This window comes from Bactrocera neohumeralis, chromosome 2, assembly GCF_024586455.1.
Source record: "Bactrocera neohumeralis isolate Rockhampton chromosome 2, APGP_CSIRO_Bneo_wtdbg2-racon-allhic-juicebox.fasta_v2, whole genome shotgun sequence".
Taxonomy (NCBI): domain Eukaryota; kingdom Metazoa; phylum Arthropoda; class Insecta; order Diptera; family Tephritidae; genus Bactrocera; species Bactrocera neohumeralis.
The window spans coordinates 21,100,121-21,117,103 of record NC_065919.1 but is presented as its reverse complement, the minus strand read 5'-3'; the positions used below and the strand labels follow the sequence as shown (position 1 = coordinate 21,117,103).

The 16,983-nt window shown below is 33.2% G+C and overlaps 1 protein-coding gene across 1 annotated transcript in view; it reads right to left on the bottom strand.

Annotated features, from left to right (window-relative positions):
- Window positions 1–8,678, bottom strand: part of LOC126750886 (protein single-minded) — a 193,457-nt gene extending 184,779 nt beyond the window's left edge. The window contains exon 1 of the mRNA XM_050460658.1: window positions 7,284–8,678. The gene's annotated coding sequence lies outside the window, so the exon portion shown is untranslated. The remainder of the gene's footprint in view (window positions 1–7,283) is intronic.
- Between the last annotated feature and the right edge of the window lie 8,305 nt (window positions 8,679–16,983).

Here is a 16,983-nt window from a genome sequence, read left to right as displayed (position 1 = left end):
CGCCAGTTCAAAAAAGTGTGTTTTGAGAAAAACACGTTTAAAGTTTGAGGTGTGCACTACGAGCGTTCCCAACGTCGAGCGGTATTATGAGTTTTGGGCCTTTTTCGAAACCTACCAATGGTAAAGTGGGTTTCTACATTAATTCTAAGGATACAGGGGAACAGAATATGCCAAAAAAAAAAAAATTGCAAAAAGATTACCCTACCAACCCCTTAAATATTTGCGTGATCAACTTATAAACTTCGTAAAATATTCTAAAGTTTATAAAGAAATAGTTTCAGAGAAGCAGCCTTGAGAACTTGTGCACGCGATGCTAGCTAGGCTAAGTATGCGTCTTTACACGCGTTTTTCTCGAAACTGTATTTTTGAAGTCGGTTGGCAAGATTTCTTGAGAGCTACTCAACCGATCTTCATGAGATTTTACACAGATCTTTGAGCTACAAGTTTGAAAGACTCGGACGAAGATTCTTTTTCGATTACAACTATCGAAAAAAATGTCGCGAAATTGTTTCTAAAATTTTAATTTTTTTGTAAAAATGTCAGTCAAAAATCCAATTTTCAATTTTTTTCCTTTATCCAAACTCTCACTTAAGGTTTAACTAAAACACGTATTTTCTTGCTTCAGGTGATCCTGTAAGGAGTTATCCAGCCAACGCGGGCGCGTCTGTTTTCCGAGGGGACACCGGAAATTTCAGAATTTCCTTGTTAATAGTGTATGTTAGTAACAATAAAAAATTCCATTTAAACATTTCATTTTTTATATAAAAAAAATTGTTCAAAAAAGACTTGCCAAGAAAACCCATGTAACACCTTTTGCCAACTTATTTATTTAAATTATGTATAATATTTTTAAATAATATTTTATTCGTTTTTTAATAATTTTCTTTTTTAGCTATTATGAAATTAATAACTATACATTTAAATATTTTTATACGGTTTGGTGTTTTGTGTCCTTCATCTGATTTTTTATTTTTATTTTTTTATTCATTATTTTTTTTTCTTTGGTCTCAATAATATAAAACATTTTAAAACTCTTTTAAAGTTAGAAGAATTAATATTTTTAAATATTATTTAAAAAAGTTGGCAATATTTTTCTTTTGCTGTTATAAGCATATTAATTACAAATATTAATATTAAAAAAAATATTTTTTATTGTATCATACTATTTATAAATATATATTAGTTTAACATTAATATTTTATTTTCAGTTAACTTTTGCTATATTAAACTTGAAAGTTTAATGTTTTTAGCATTTTATTGATTTTTTGTTTAATATTTGCTAATATTTTTTATGAACTTTATAATTCATATATTTTTAATAAATTTATTTTATTAACAACATTGTCATATTTTAAATATTTATAGACTTTATAACAAACTTCAATTTCTTTTTCAAAATGATTGATAGCCCACAATACCCATAAATGATTAAGTCATTATATTTACACCGTTTTTTTTTTTTATTTCATACTATTTTTCAACTTTTTCGCCACAAAATCAAACAACTAACAGCATTTGACGGCGCGCACAGCTTGATGCTGCCGCCGTCGCTACTTTACTACTACTTACTTCCACACATGCGCACATTTACCTGCAAGTACAGCACACATGTTCCCACAGCACACACACGCAAGCACAAGCGCGCAGCTTCAGTTATCACGGCGCAGCGCCGGCCACAACGAGTGATTGATTGATCGTTAACTGCCTGCAATTGCCACTGTCAACAGTTTGACACCAACATTAGCTACAGTTATGCACACGCACACACACATAGCCACATGTGCGCATATGAGCGTCAACTTGCTCACATGTGTGTATGCTCACTGCACTTGCCGCTTTGTTGGCCGCCTTTGACAAAAGACTCCAGCTGCGAACTCGCTGCGGTCACACGTGTGTGTGTGTGCAAATCGCAATGGTTGCAAATAATTGCAATCAAATCAAAGCATTCAATGCAATGCCGCCTACACAGTGTAAATGTGATAATCCTGTTGTTTTTACTGATTTACTTAACTGTTTTAAGATATGTATTTATAAATTTCAGTTCTTCAATGAAATGTCTGCAGCGCGAGTAACACTTGTGATTATTGTAGTTTTTTTTAACTGTTTATATAATTTCTATTGCCTTTTTAACATAACGCTGACAATTATGATTTATGCAGGAATAGTTGGGGATTTTAAATATTTTCAGTTTTTAAGCAATTGAACATGATTTAGAGATGGTTGTAGCCTCAAAGACACGAAAACAACGAAAATATAAATAAAATAAGGGAAAAGAACAAAACATAATTATTTAGTTATTTTATCAGTGTTTGAAATACATACTAAAAACGAGAAAAATCAGTTAAGTTCACGGGTTCACAAACTCCAAAAATTTCACAGAAAAAACAAAAAACACTTCCAAAAAAGTATTTAAAGAATTCAAAAGAAATTTCCTTATTTTGTATGCTGTTAATTTCTACTATTTCTATTGCGTTAATCGAAAAATCTTCTTCTCAGGTGCGGCTCATTTCTGGCTTAACGGCTTCGTCAACAACCAAGCTATAATATTAGGGTGAGTATGAAAACGACTCTGACGACCTCTGTTTTCGACAAAATGTTGCGACGCCTCATGTTTCACTTCTTAACATGGACATATGGCATGGAAATTATCGTCACTTATTAATTTCGAGAAATGGACCAGCCACGCGGTTCCGTTACAATAATTTTGCGTATATTTTGGGTATGAAACGAGTTCTTGCTTTTTTTTCAAAGAGAGTACTGTAAACAAGTCTCTTTGCACATGCTTCTTATAACTGCCGATGAGTTTCACATGCAAAGATTTCAACAATTATCGGAATGGAGGAAGAAAATCGGGTCGAAACCAAAAACACCACGTCAAAGCCGCTCAAAAATTAAGATGATGACGAGCATTTACTTGATGTTTCATGAATTTGTTCCCAAAGGACAGACGGTCAATAAGGAGTTCTATTTGGCAATATCGAGGCGTTTGTGTGAGAACATCCTTCAAAAACGGCCGGAATTGTGAAAGAACAATTCATGGATTTTACACGATGATAATGTACCATCGCATCGAGTCACGATCGTGACAAAAATGGAGGCCAAAAACGCAATTAATACTACCGTATTCACCAGATTTGGCTCCGTGTGATTTTTTCTTGTTCCCAAATTGAAATTTCCGCTCCGTGAAACCCGTTTTCAGTCGATCGAAGAGAACATAGTTTTAATAGAATTTTAAGGAAAAAAAAAATATGAACGTTGGAAATAAGAAACGATACCTTGAAATAATGGCAAAATTGTTGGGAATAAGGACGTCATGGCAGGTAGTCGGCAAAACAAAAATGTAAAAGAATGGACTAGCAAAAAACATGGCGGTGAATGGACATTAGTGGATTGTTATACTACTCAAACGTTATATGAGCGTGGATATTTTATGAAATATTTTTATAAAATGGGACAAATCAGAGAGCCGCCTTATATATGCAACGAATTTATGATTTTCATCGTTATATTTTAATTTTTATTTTTCTTTACAAAAATGTTATGGAATAACTTTTATTTATTGCTCACAAAATAATAGTTATGCAATGAGTTTTAAACAACTTTTACGCAATAGGAGTTGAAGAGTAAGCTTCTGCTTTTGCCTTGACCAATAATAATAATAATAATAATAATACTCACTTCAACACTTTCAAATAACAAAAGTAAAACAAAAAGCTTACTCTTCAATTCTTATTAGTAAGAGTTATAAAAAACTCACCGCATAAGTATTATATATTATTATAACACAAAGTTTACCCTCCTTTCGTCCAACCGACGTGAGGGGCGCATCCACCGTACGCATGAGGCCAAGTCATTGAAGGCATGAGAGTTTTTTTTAGAACTGCTCAGCTACAAAAATAAATATTTAAACAGCTAAGATTTAAAATACATTATAAGCAATTGTTACGATTTAATTTATTGAGAAAATCCAATATTTTTTTATTTTCGAAAAGTGACTCAGATCAATCAGAATCAAATGTGCAGGAATGAGCACTAAACTCTGACTTAATTGACGGAATGGTTCATTAAGTTTAAAATTTGAGCTGCAAGATTTTAATAGTAAGCGTCTAAACTGCCTCGAGAAGCTAACCGGCATATTAAATTTAACTTCAGCAGAAAAGTACTGCAAACTGTTCCCTACAGAATTTTTACTAAGAATATAATACTAAGCATTTCTTTAGGATGTGAAAATGTAGGTAGATTTATAAGTTTTAAACGACTAGTGTGTGACGGAAGACTTAACCCAGTACCCCGCGGAAAATGCCCTAAGGCGAAAAGTAAAAATAGTTCATGAAACGTCTCCAATTTGTCAGAATGGATTTGATAAACAAAGTTGTACAAAATATATAAGATTATAGTAACATGCGTATCTCTACATTCCTTAGACCAACATTTAACAAAACTGAGGATACCTTTTGCTCTCAAGATTATATCATCAATATGAAGACTAGAATTAATTTAGTGTCCATAGTAACTCCCAAATCAACAAGGTTAAAAACTTGCTCTAATAAATAGTCTTTTATTACGTAAGGAGAGTGGAACCCAGAGCTACGAGAAAAGTACATTGTTTTACATTTTATGAGATTCGATAGCAAAGCATTTCTAGCCCACCAAGCAACCAAATTGTTTAAGTCTGTTTAGACACCTTTCATTAGTTGAAGTACATGATATAAAAAGCTTTACGTCGCCTGCATATAATAAATCGATGGTATTCATTGCGTTTTTGGCTTTAAATTCCGACATAATCGTGGCTATTTTTGAAAAAAAAAAACCTTTAGTGGATCGAGCAAGAACGCGTTTCATACCCAAAATATCCACAAAAGTTACGCTTGCCAACTCTCTAACACTTCGCTGACGATTTTCAAGCACAATATTCTTAATTTTTTTTAATAACTTCGTCAGTTGAAGAGATCGAAGATGGTCTAGAACGCGGCATGTTTTCAACGATCTCTCGACCGTCTTTGAAGACTTTGTACCACTCTTAGGCTTATGTTTTTGATAAAACTTAATCCACGTAAGCCTTTCCCAACATTCGCAACGATTTCGCACACTAAATTTGATTAGAAATACAAAATTTGAGACAAATTTGTTCGATATTTTTATCCACTGAACAAGACGCAACGCACTACTTAGGTGTACCGACTTAAGCAGCTGCTGTAAGCAAACTGGCACAGTAATTAAGAACAGTCCTACCAATTTAGCAAGATATATTTTTTTGAAATATCATTAACCCGAGGAATTTAATTACAATCTCCGGTCGCTTTTTTCTCCCAATATATTTGTGTAGCCCTCAAAATTTTCGGTCCCTTCCTTTTTTCACATAACCTCAAAATTTATATGAAAAACTCAAATAACTAATTTCTATTTTTGTAATTTTACCTTGCACAAAGAAAACACATTCTTTCACGAAACTCGATGTAATTATTTTAATTTAAAACAATATGGAGGAAACCTTATTATACTTAAGGGGCTATACCAGTGTGACACTTTTAAACAATTTTTTTTTTTTGCCTTTTCTATAGTTTATATATTCAAAAATATCCTGTGAAATCGGCGAGGTCGTATCTTAAATAGTTTTTGAATGGCAGCGTTCTAAACAGCGACCGCTCAGAGGTGCAAACATATATAAGTGAAACTTTAAACGCGTTTTTCTCGAAACGACATTTTTCAAAATTGCTGACATTATAACTCAACGAGAAATTGCCCGATCGACTGCAAATTAAAACTGGATATAGTTGAAAACATTTGCTATACAATAGACTACGATCTTTTTGATTAGTTGAAAATTGTCAATTTGGCATTAAAAAAACGACCATTTTTTTCGTAAAAAAACGATTTTTTTTTTTCAAAATTACGCCATTTTCTTAATTTTTGATATTTTTCAAAGATCGTAGTTCATTGTATAGAAAATATATTTAAGTTTAATAAACATTTTGAATTTTCTGTTTCAGCTACTCAATCGACCGGAATCATGCCAGCAGTTGAGGCACTTTTTTTCGGCACTTCCGCAGACAGCACATAACTCCTTTATTTTTCAATATTTTTGTAAAAAAAAAAATTTTTAATATAGCTAAAAATATACTTTATTTCGTCCATAGAATGTCGAAACATTCAATCTAGTACTTTCTTTTAAAAAAATTCACGAAAATCGCCTAATTTTTCATGCGTCACACTGGTATAGCCCCTTAAAGTCAAGTAAACCCTAATATCAAACAAAAATTTTAGCGTTAAAAATTCACACTTTCTTCAAAAGTCAAAATGCTTTCTGATGGTATTAAAAATTTGTACATTACAATGGTAAATTTTCACGGACTGCATTTTTTAGCGAAAATATTTTGTTTTTACTAAAAATATTTTGCAGAACGAAAACATAACTTTAGTTTTTGAAAAATTTGCTTAACTCAAATTAGGAGGAAAAATTATATGAAAAATAAACTTGTGAAACAAAAGCATCAAGTTGAAAGCTCTTATACTTGGTATCGATATTGAGAATAATAGTTGTATTGAATCGGGTCAATACTTCCCGCATCCATTAGCCAATATGTCAGTTAGCTTAACAAAATTACGCATTTCACTATATTTGCTGGTTATCACGACAAAGTCTTATAATGAAGTTTTGGAATTACAATTAAAATAACGAAAACTCAATTTTTTTTAACATTAAAACCAAAAAAGTTTTGGCACGAACACTTTGTATTTAGACCAGGTCACATATGTCCAAATGCTTGTTATAGCAACAAAGTATAAAAATTATTTTGAAATTACAAAAAAAACAGCAGAAAACTCCATTTTTTTCGGGAACACATTTTTCTCCTTATTCTCTATAACTACATTACTCTTGAAAAAATAAAACCAAAAAAAATTGGCCCGAACACATTGTATTTAAAGGCAATACATGTCCAAACGAACTTCTTCACTGACAAAAAAATTTAAAAAAAAATTATTAAAAATTATCTCATATCAAATAATTAGCAAAAACATTTTTTTTAATTTCTTTAAATATATATAGGGTTCTCACAATTTGTCGTAAAATCATAGAAACAAAAATTTTTACAAAAAAATAATTGTTTAAAAATTAATAAAGTACTCACAACTTGTTGTAAAAACATAAAGTTTTACACTTATTTAAAAATTATAATTCTCAACGCTATGTTTTCGGTTCGTTATAACTTACATATAACTTTATGAGACTATATGAAAACCTTAATATTAAGGCAACATGTTGAACTGGAACATATAATTACCTATAAATCACATGATGATAACATCATTATCATTGTTTCAATTTGCCTTAAACTTTGCACTTGAATTAGCACTTGTGTTTGGTTTTTAACATAAACGTATTTTTTTTTTATAATTATATTTTTAGCACAAATGCAGCATTAATTTTTTTAGCACTGTATTTTTAAGCAATTTTTGCCGTTAATGCTTCTTTTAAATAACTTATACAAATATATGTTTCACATTTATATACATATATTTATTCTTTTTTTTTTGTTTTGTTTTAACAATTTTTTTCTTGCAACATTTATTCCAATTTTAGTTAAATTTATTCATGCACTTGCTGCTCGAACCACGGTTTCTTAGTATTGCCGTTATCACTTCACGGCAAAACGATTTTACACATTCGCTAAATGTCAACACAAGCCGCACTTATCTGAAGGGCTCTCATTTTTTTGCCATAACTCAAATCCGCTTCGTTACTTTTCGGCCAAACACCTATGAACACTGTCACTCTCAGCACAAGTGTGATCCTTTGAGTGCAACACGAATGCGCATGCGACTCCGTTGCACGAAATGTACTTGTTTTTTCCGTAACGTTCTAATCGGCATGCGCCGCACACCGACTGCTTGCGTTCAAAACTCGTCACACACTACCGACACGATCGCGCGAAGAAAGCAAAGCTGCCCCCAAAAAGCAGAGCCAAAGCGCAGCACAACCGGCAACGATAAGACCGGCGAGAACCCTTTAACTGGCGCAAAAGAGGCGAGCAAGTACATACATACATACAAACAGAACAGAATAGCGTTGAACCGAGCTGCAGATGAAGAAGAAGCAGCAGCGCAAGCCGTTGAAGGAGACGAAGAAAAGCAGTCAGCAGCGCATTGGCAGGTATTGTTTAAGAGCGGTGAATGCTAGAGGCAGTAGTTTGGAGCCAACCGCATGTAAAAATGCTGCCACTTTTCTTATGCACTTTTTCCGCTGCTGTTACTGTTGTTGTTACTGTGGGTACTACTCAACTTTTCCTTATTCCAATTTTTTTGTATTTTTTGGTTTGTTTGTTATTACACTCTTATTTGTTTGCACGGCTTTTCATGTGAATTAGTTTTTATTTGCTTGTCTTACACACAATTTTCACATACACACAAACACACTAAAACGCACACTAATCCCGTAAAACGCACGCGCATACGCTTGTGTGTGTTATTTGTTCACTAGTAATCCACCACCGACGGGCGCGCGACCTAAACGTTCAACACGGCGCACTCAAGCGTCAAGCACGCAAAATAACGACGGCGTACCACACGCGCTCTGCAAGTCCAGTTCAATTTAAGCGGCGCTAGTCCCCAAGCTAGTGCGTTACGCTGCGGCGGCTAAGCGTTCGAGTCGTTTGTGTAAACGCGCGTACATATTTAGTACTAACTACTAACTGTTATAGCATGCGCGCGCGCATTCAGCAGCAGCAAGCGATAGAACTTTAACGGCGTAGCGAACGACGAACAATAACGAAGTAAACGCTGCGTTTGGCGAGCGCTATAGTAGAAGCACCGCTGCTTAGAGCCAAAGAAAAATGCAAATTGAAAAAAACCAGTTCGCGTTAGTGTGACGAGACCGCAAGCAAATAAGAAGCGAGCAGCTTATGTTTATTGCGCGCACATGTGTATCTGTATGTGTGTCTGACTTTAACACCCACTCAGCAACGTGTGTGCACACATATACATGCAAAGCGTGCGCGCGCATTATTTAAAGCCATTGCGGTGGTGGCGCGCTACGGCAACTCCCACTTTTCGTTTAAGCCAGCGCGCAACTGAACGGAGAGCGCCACAATTCGTAGTTGCACTTACGTCGTTTACGTTTGCTTGCGCGCGCGCTTACGTCACGTAAGCTCATTTCGGTTTGACTTTGACTTTCAAGCGCGCTCACTCTCAACCTGTACACACATATACATGCGCGCCGCCGGTTTAATATGCGCGCTCACTTGGTTCGTGGTGTGCGTTTTTACCGCGCCGCTGATTGGTTGTTGTGGCTTGCGCTTAGCTTACTGGCTGCTTGATTTACTATTATGGTCATAATCGTTCGCTTTCTGGCTGTAAAAACTTGTACCTTTTTGGTTGCTTTGTATTTTAAGTAGTCTCAGTAAGTTGTTTTTGTTTTTTTATTCCTGTTATTAGTTGCGCCCGCTTTGTTGTTGCCAAGTCATTGCCATTTTGCTTGATTTTTCTATTGTTTTGACTATGCTCCCCCGCGCGGCGCCTTCCACTTTGTCTAATTAACATAAAAGGCGTGTTTGTTTTATCTGGAAACTATTATTGTTATATCAGCTATAAATCAGCGAAACAAGTTTGTGAATTATGTAAAATATTTTAGAGCCTAAAGAGCGGAAAATAACAATAAATAAATGCCAACAATAGTAGAATATGGTGCGCGCCGCGCTGTCTTGCTTGTCAATATGTATTTAAAAAATTACATTCACATACACATACCATAAAGATATATTACTATGCAGTTATTGATGGTTTTTATTGAGAAATATACTAGAGACTTCAAGACATATAAAGACTACTCAAATTAAAATAAATAAATCTGAAATTTGAAATTCTGATTTGTTTTTTTTTTTTATTTAAGGTCGAAATCAAGTCTGCTCATTAATTTTTTAAATTAAAAAAACAGTGTATTTGTGACATAAGCAGATAATTTTACTTTAAATTTTGTCAAAGACATTTTTTTGTGATTTTTTTGTAAATAAGATAAAGAACCAAAACTTTAATACGTGAAATTTTCCATATAAATTTTTAAGTTATGTGCAATAAGTGCTGACACAAAAGTTTTAAATTTTTTCATTATCAACAACATTGCTTTATAATTATACCCTGAACAGGGTATATTAAGTTTGTCACGAAGTTTGTAACACCCAGAAGGAGTCGTCGGAGACCCTATAAAGTATAAATATAAATTATCAGTATGTCGAGCTTAATCGATTTAGCCATTTCCGTCTGCCTGTCCGTCTGCCTGTCCGTCTGTCTGTCTGTATATATACGAACTAGTCCCTCAGTTTTTAAGATATCGTTTTGAAATTTTGCAAACGTCATTTTCTCTTTAAGAAGCTGCTCATTTGTCGGAACAGCCGTTATAGGACCACTATAACAAATAGCTGCCATACAAACTGAACGATCGGAATCAAATGCTTGTAAGGAAAACTTTCACATTTGACAAGATATATTCACGAAATTTGGTATATGTTATTTTCTAAAGCAACAATGTAATCTCCGAAGAAATTGATCAGATCGGTTAACTATAGCATATAGCTGCCATACAAACTGAACGATCGGAATCAAATGCTTGTATGGAAAACTTTCACATTTGACAAGATATATTCACGAAATTTGATATAAATTATTTTCCAAAGCAACAATGTAATCTCCGAAGAAATTGATCAGATCGGTTAACTATAGCATATAGCTTCCATACAAACTTACTAACAGAAATGCACCTGTGAAGGGTATTTAGCTTCGGTGCAACCGAAGTTAAAGTTTTTTCTTGTTTTTTTTTATAAGACTCGAAGATTTTCCGGAAATTGAGATAAATCAATTTAAGGGGGTACTCTCATGTGAACGCATACATTTTACCACTTTTTACGAAAATTTTTTTTTATGCGACAACAAAATTCAATCATTTTAATTTTAAATATATTTTATTTGTATTTTGAAATGTACAAAATAAAATTTTTTTTCGTTTTTCACATTTTTAATATTTTTTTTTAATCAAAATAGTCCCCAAAAAAAAAGTAGTTCACTGGCCATGGTGATAGCGGCTCTTCATGTTGTCTGAAATAAAAAAGTCGAATGGATTATTATTCAGTAGTTCTGCGGCTATCGTCCCTACCAAATATAATCAATTTTATTAAAAAAAAAAATGTCGAACTTCAAAAAAAAGTCACGAAAATCTTGTTTTTTTTCGTTAAACATCGTTTAAAAAAATATGAAATCGTTTAAAAAAATATACGAGGAATCGTATTAAATTCCTTTTTGATAATATTATCTCTATGTAACAAAAATGGATTGAATCGGGTCAATCTTTTCTGAGTCTACAGACAAGGTTTTGCACCTTAAGGTATTTTCTTGGCTTTGGTACTGGGAACTTGCAAGAGTAGGAAATGTTCAGGTACACCCGAACTTGTTTTTTTCTAAATATATAGCCAACATTTCATTACAATTTAGCAACTTTAAATTCAACTGAAAGTGAATTATTTATGAAAAGTCGAACGATTGGTGCCAAATTAAACTCAAAAATAGGAAACGGTTCAATTTATCTATAAGATAGAATAATAACAACATGAAATAATTAATTTAACTATTTAGACTATTTTGGATTTCCTACGAGGAATCAAGATAAATGGTGGTTTCCACATAAATGTTGTGTAACCTTTGTGAGACTGATGTTAGGTTGAGTTAAACAAGAGCTCCGGCATATGCCATTTGCTATACCAATGATTTGGACCGAACTAAAGGGACATATAAGTAATGGGTTCTCAAAAAAGTCTTGCGGTATTTTTATTGAATTTTTTTATTTTTTTTTATTGAAATTTAAATGAATTTGTGATGACTCATGCCCAGCTCTTGGCCGATGCTACGCCTGCTACTATGCCGGTCTCTTTTGACCAATTCAGCGATTTTATCGCAATTTTCGACAACAGGCCTTCCGGAGCGTGGCGCATCTTCGACCACCTCTACATCAGAACGAAAACGTTGAAACCATGGTTGTGCGGTGGAAATGGAAACTGTATCGGGTCCATAAACTGCACAAATTTTATTTTCGCTTGAGATGAATTTTTGCCTTTATCGTAGTAGTACTGTAAAATATGCCGCATTTTCTCTTTATTTTGCTCCATGTTTGCGACGCTATAACTCACGAACGACTTAAAAGAAACGACAATAAATCAAACGTGTTCGTGCGTGAAATGAGCTTTCCAAAAAGGTATAGCATGACCCGATGCGACGAATAAAACTAGAACTACGCGCTTTCAGCGCCAACTAGCAAAAATACCGCAAGACTTTTTTGACACCTTTATTATTTATTTATTTTTTTTTTTGTGACTGAAACACAACGCATTGAAACCAAGTCCAAATACATACTCGGTATCCAAATTTGTTTTCGACCAACAAACGCATCCTACATAGTGCCGAAGACATGCCGTTGTCAAAGCCTTTAATTCAATCCGAAAATATAGATTATACTTTGGAACTTGTTCCACTAATTCGGAGTGGCAAAAATATTGAGGGAATATTTGTAAATGATAAGAGATTTGAAAATGTTTTGTGAACGTTATTAAAAATTTTCTAGGGGAACATAAAACGGAAAATTACAAAGAAATAAATAAATTTATAATATCCAAGGTGTAACATGTCCTTATAAAAAGTATCATAACTATGCACTAAATTAAGATATAAAACTGTAATTTTTCAAAGGGGATCGCCGTAGCAAGAAGCACCTGCGAATAAAAAATTTTGAAAGAGTGGACGTGGCCACGCCCTCTAATATGTTTAATGCGCATATCTCCTAAACCACTTAAGCTACAATAACCAAATTTGCTAAGCTCGAATATTATAAGAACTCCTACCGATAGTGAAAATTGATGAAATCGGAAGATAACCCCGCTCACTCCCCGTACAACGCTACTGTTCAAAACTACTAAAAGTGCAATTAATAGTCATTGATTAATACGCCAAAACATTAAATTTTACCTTCGAGATGGTGTGAGAGCGGTTTATGCGAGCCGGTTTGAAAATTGTACGATGGACGTGGCACCGCCCACTTTTTGGTGAAATCCCATCCCAATCTACACGAGGATAAAATGAATCGAGCCAATTTATGATATCCTCATGCGATGTGAACTATATACCAGTGAGAGCGTACTGCATCGACCTAAAGAAATGGTATGCTGAAGGGGCATGATTTGGGCTATAAGACAGTTCGAAAAATATTTGAATTTGTTTTCCAACAAATTTTTAATCCATCTTGCAACAATAGTTAAAAAATTCAGAAGTTTTCTAGCAATCGATTGAATTAGTTTCATAAAAGGCTATCGGTAGAATTTCCCTTCAGTGATTTCAACCAGTTTTAGGAGCTTATAATACCGCTCGCACTTCTGATCCCACCAAATACAGAGCATTAATATACCTTGGTGACTTGGCTTTGCCGTTGATTTAGGTGGTGGGTCAGGTTTCACATATGACATTCTGTGATTAGGGTTATCGCAATTTTTTCAACACCTGTCAGAATACGATGCTAAAACGACTTAATTTTTTAGTGTTCAAGCAGCATTTCTGGCTTGTAAAATAATCTTTAGGCATCTCATTGCTTCATTTCATTGGACCCCCCATTTTTTGCTATTGAAAGTACCCGGTTGCTTTTATACGTCTTGAAATAGCTGCTTGAGTACCTCCCTAAAATTCGGTGTACTCTTCTTTTATTTGACGACAGTCTTCATCGCATTATGCTTCTAGTTCCCTGTTTTCAAACTTTTTTGGTCGCTGACTACGTTCTTCCTCTTCCACGCTAAAATCATCACTTTTAAATCATGCAAACCACTCAGCTAGCTAGAGCATGTTCACCAAAAATTTCCACCAAAATAAATTACTTTCTGGAATGATTTGTTTTTTAAAATAATGTTATGTCTTCTTTAAATGGGACAAACCACGTCAAGTAGTCCATGAAAATTTAGAAAAAAAACTCAGATTTTGAAAATTAGCAGTTCATCTGGAAGGGGACCAGACACATACCCCGATATAAATATTTCGTTAAAATTCTTCTTTTTTTTTTTGTTAAAGCTATTGAAGGTTGAAATTTAGAGAACGATAAAATTGTAAAATTATTTTCTCATAAACTACTGGAGATAAATCGATGAAATTTCGTATGGTCAAAGAAAAGTGTTCATGCTATGTATGTTATAAATATTTTTTTATGATTCATTGTTTAAATAATAAAATTTTACATAATTTTTTGTTAAACAATGCTAATTTTCAAAATGTGTTTTCACGCCAAAAAAATTTTCATGGTAACTACTTGACGCGTAAAATATTGACCCTTTAATAACCTGGAAAAAAATTTTTTCGATACCATTTCAAAGATATTGAATTTTGTGTCCCCCTAATTTTTTAAAATTTTAATAAAGTTGAATATTTTTTGTGTTATTCAAAATTAAAATTTAAATAAAATCGCTTTCAAAAGTATTTTTAATATCATAAACATTTTGTAATAAAATTTTTGAAATTTTCATGGAAAATCTTTGAATTGACACATTTTTTGTTTGATATAGAGCTTTTGGCTATTAATTATGTAAGATGCAAAAAGTCATATTATAATTAACAGATTATGTCACTACTCTAATAATGTCTGAAAAAATATTCATTTCATATATAAATTTGTAGTACACTATATATAATCAAACAATAATTTATGTATATTCATTACCTAAACTTTCATAACGATCCGTTCATCACGCCTAAGCACAGCTTTTTCACAAACATAAACTAACAACAACAATCTATAGACGCCAGCTGTTATTGATAATCGCCAGCCTACAAGTGGATTTACAGCCAATTATGGTAATTAAAAAGCCGCAGCAACCAGTTGCCTAACGGACTACTATAATGCCAACCAACTGTGGCCATATATGCACACATGATATAAACATACAAGTATATAAACATAGATATGCTTAAGTGGTGTTTTTGTGTGCAACTCCAGCAATTAATTCATTAAAGCACACATTTCGGTGCCATTTTAAACATTGCCGACATTACAGCCATTTTATAAATGACACACGCGGTATTTGAACGATTCGAAGTGATTTTCCAATAGTCAAGTGGCGGCAATAAACGAGGCAGCTACAAGATAAGCTTGCCAATAAAATGTCCAACTAGCTGCAATGAAAACAAAAAAGCGAAAAAATCAACAATAAAAAAATGAAACTGATTCAATCAATTAAGCAAAGCAACTGGCGCGCATGCGCTAAATAGACGTGGCGTCATAATTTGCATTGAATTTCTGAATTTCGTGCGCAGCTGTGAGCTGTGCGCTTGACGCTGACGCCGCCGCATGGACATAAATAAATATGATCGCGTTTGGTTTGAAAATGTTTGCCTTTCTGTCGCAATCTCTGTCATTTTTAATGCATGCAATTCATTTATTTCCAATAACCATTAAGCTACTGTGCTGCGCTGTTGTTCTTCAGTTCGACGCCCGCGATTTTTGTTGCCGCGCCGCCGCTTAAGAGCCAATTAAATGCACGAGGCGCGTACGAAAGACTTAAGCGACAAACTTTTTTCCCATTTAAAGGGTATTCTAGTCTAGAGGCTCGAATTTCGAGCTTTTTTCAACAATTAATAAAAAAGAAGCACTAGATATTTTTACTATCCGTTTTTTTATCATTTGTTTATTAAACTTAGAAGAGTACACAAAATAAATTTCAAAAAAAAAAATAATTTTTTTCATCGAGTTATGCGTCCTTGAAGAAAAGAGGCTGTGTCCTCATCGCCATGATTTCTACCCTTGGCGTCATCTGAAAAATAAAACAATGACAGATTCTTAATGAGTACGAATGTCACTATGTCATGAAGCAGCAAAACTACAAAAAAATTTTTTTTTTTCATAAAATGGCGGCTACTCAAAAAAAGGTCGATTTTTTCACTAATTTTTCAATTTTGTCGATTTTTTTTTAAATATTACAAATTTCAAATTTTTATTTTTTGTTGCTTCTAGTGATAGAGATATGTATATTCAAAGAATATTCATGCCAAATTTCAAATAAATCGACTTATTAGAACTTGAGATATTGTGGCTACCGCATCAAAAAAAGGAGTTTTGAGAAAAACGCGTTTAAGGTTTTACGTTATACGATATTCGCTCAACCGGTCTAGTTGCCACGTCACTAAAATTGCTATAACTTTGAAAATAATTTGAGTTTTGAAAAATCCTTTTATGAAGATATTTTTGAATATCAAAACTATCGAATTATGAAAAAAAAGATTTTAGATTTTTTTCAAATTTCTAGACTAGAATACCCCCTTAATTCTTATTTTTATCGTTTCTTTTTATTTTTTTTATAAAAGTGCCAAAGTCTCTTTAACACATTATGTTTTCGCAATCACACATACATTTTCCATAACTGCTATTTGCACTTTTGCAAAATATCCGCGATTTCGTTCGACAATAAACTGCGCTGTGAAATATTTATGTTTGTTCAACAAGTAATTAATAATACGCGATTGTTATCTTTCACCTGATTTGCATGATTTACAGCTGTGGACACTGCTTATTTCTAATATATGAATGCGAAATTGTATGTTTGTAATTATAAATTATAAGTTTAAATGTTAGAAAGGCTCATGCATATAGCTGTATACTAACACATATGTATGTACAAATAAATATATACATATGTATATAAAAATAAATAACTGCACATATAACTAAATCTCTATATAACTATAATTTTTACAATGCTAAATGGCTTGGGAGTAAAAATTTATCTTCGCAATAAATCTAAGTTAATGTCATTATATGAATATGCTAATAACGATTACTTATTGAAAGCAGCGAAGAAATATCGCCATTGAAATTATTTTAAAAAGAACCACCATAATAGTTGCAGGATGTCTGTGCTTCCATAAATTAAAGAAGGCTGATTTGTATGAGCAGATAAATTAAGCATTCATAATAAT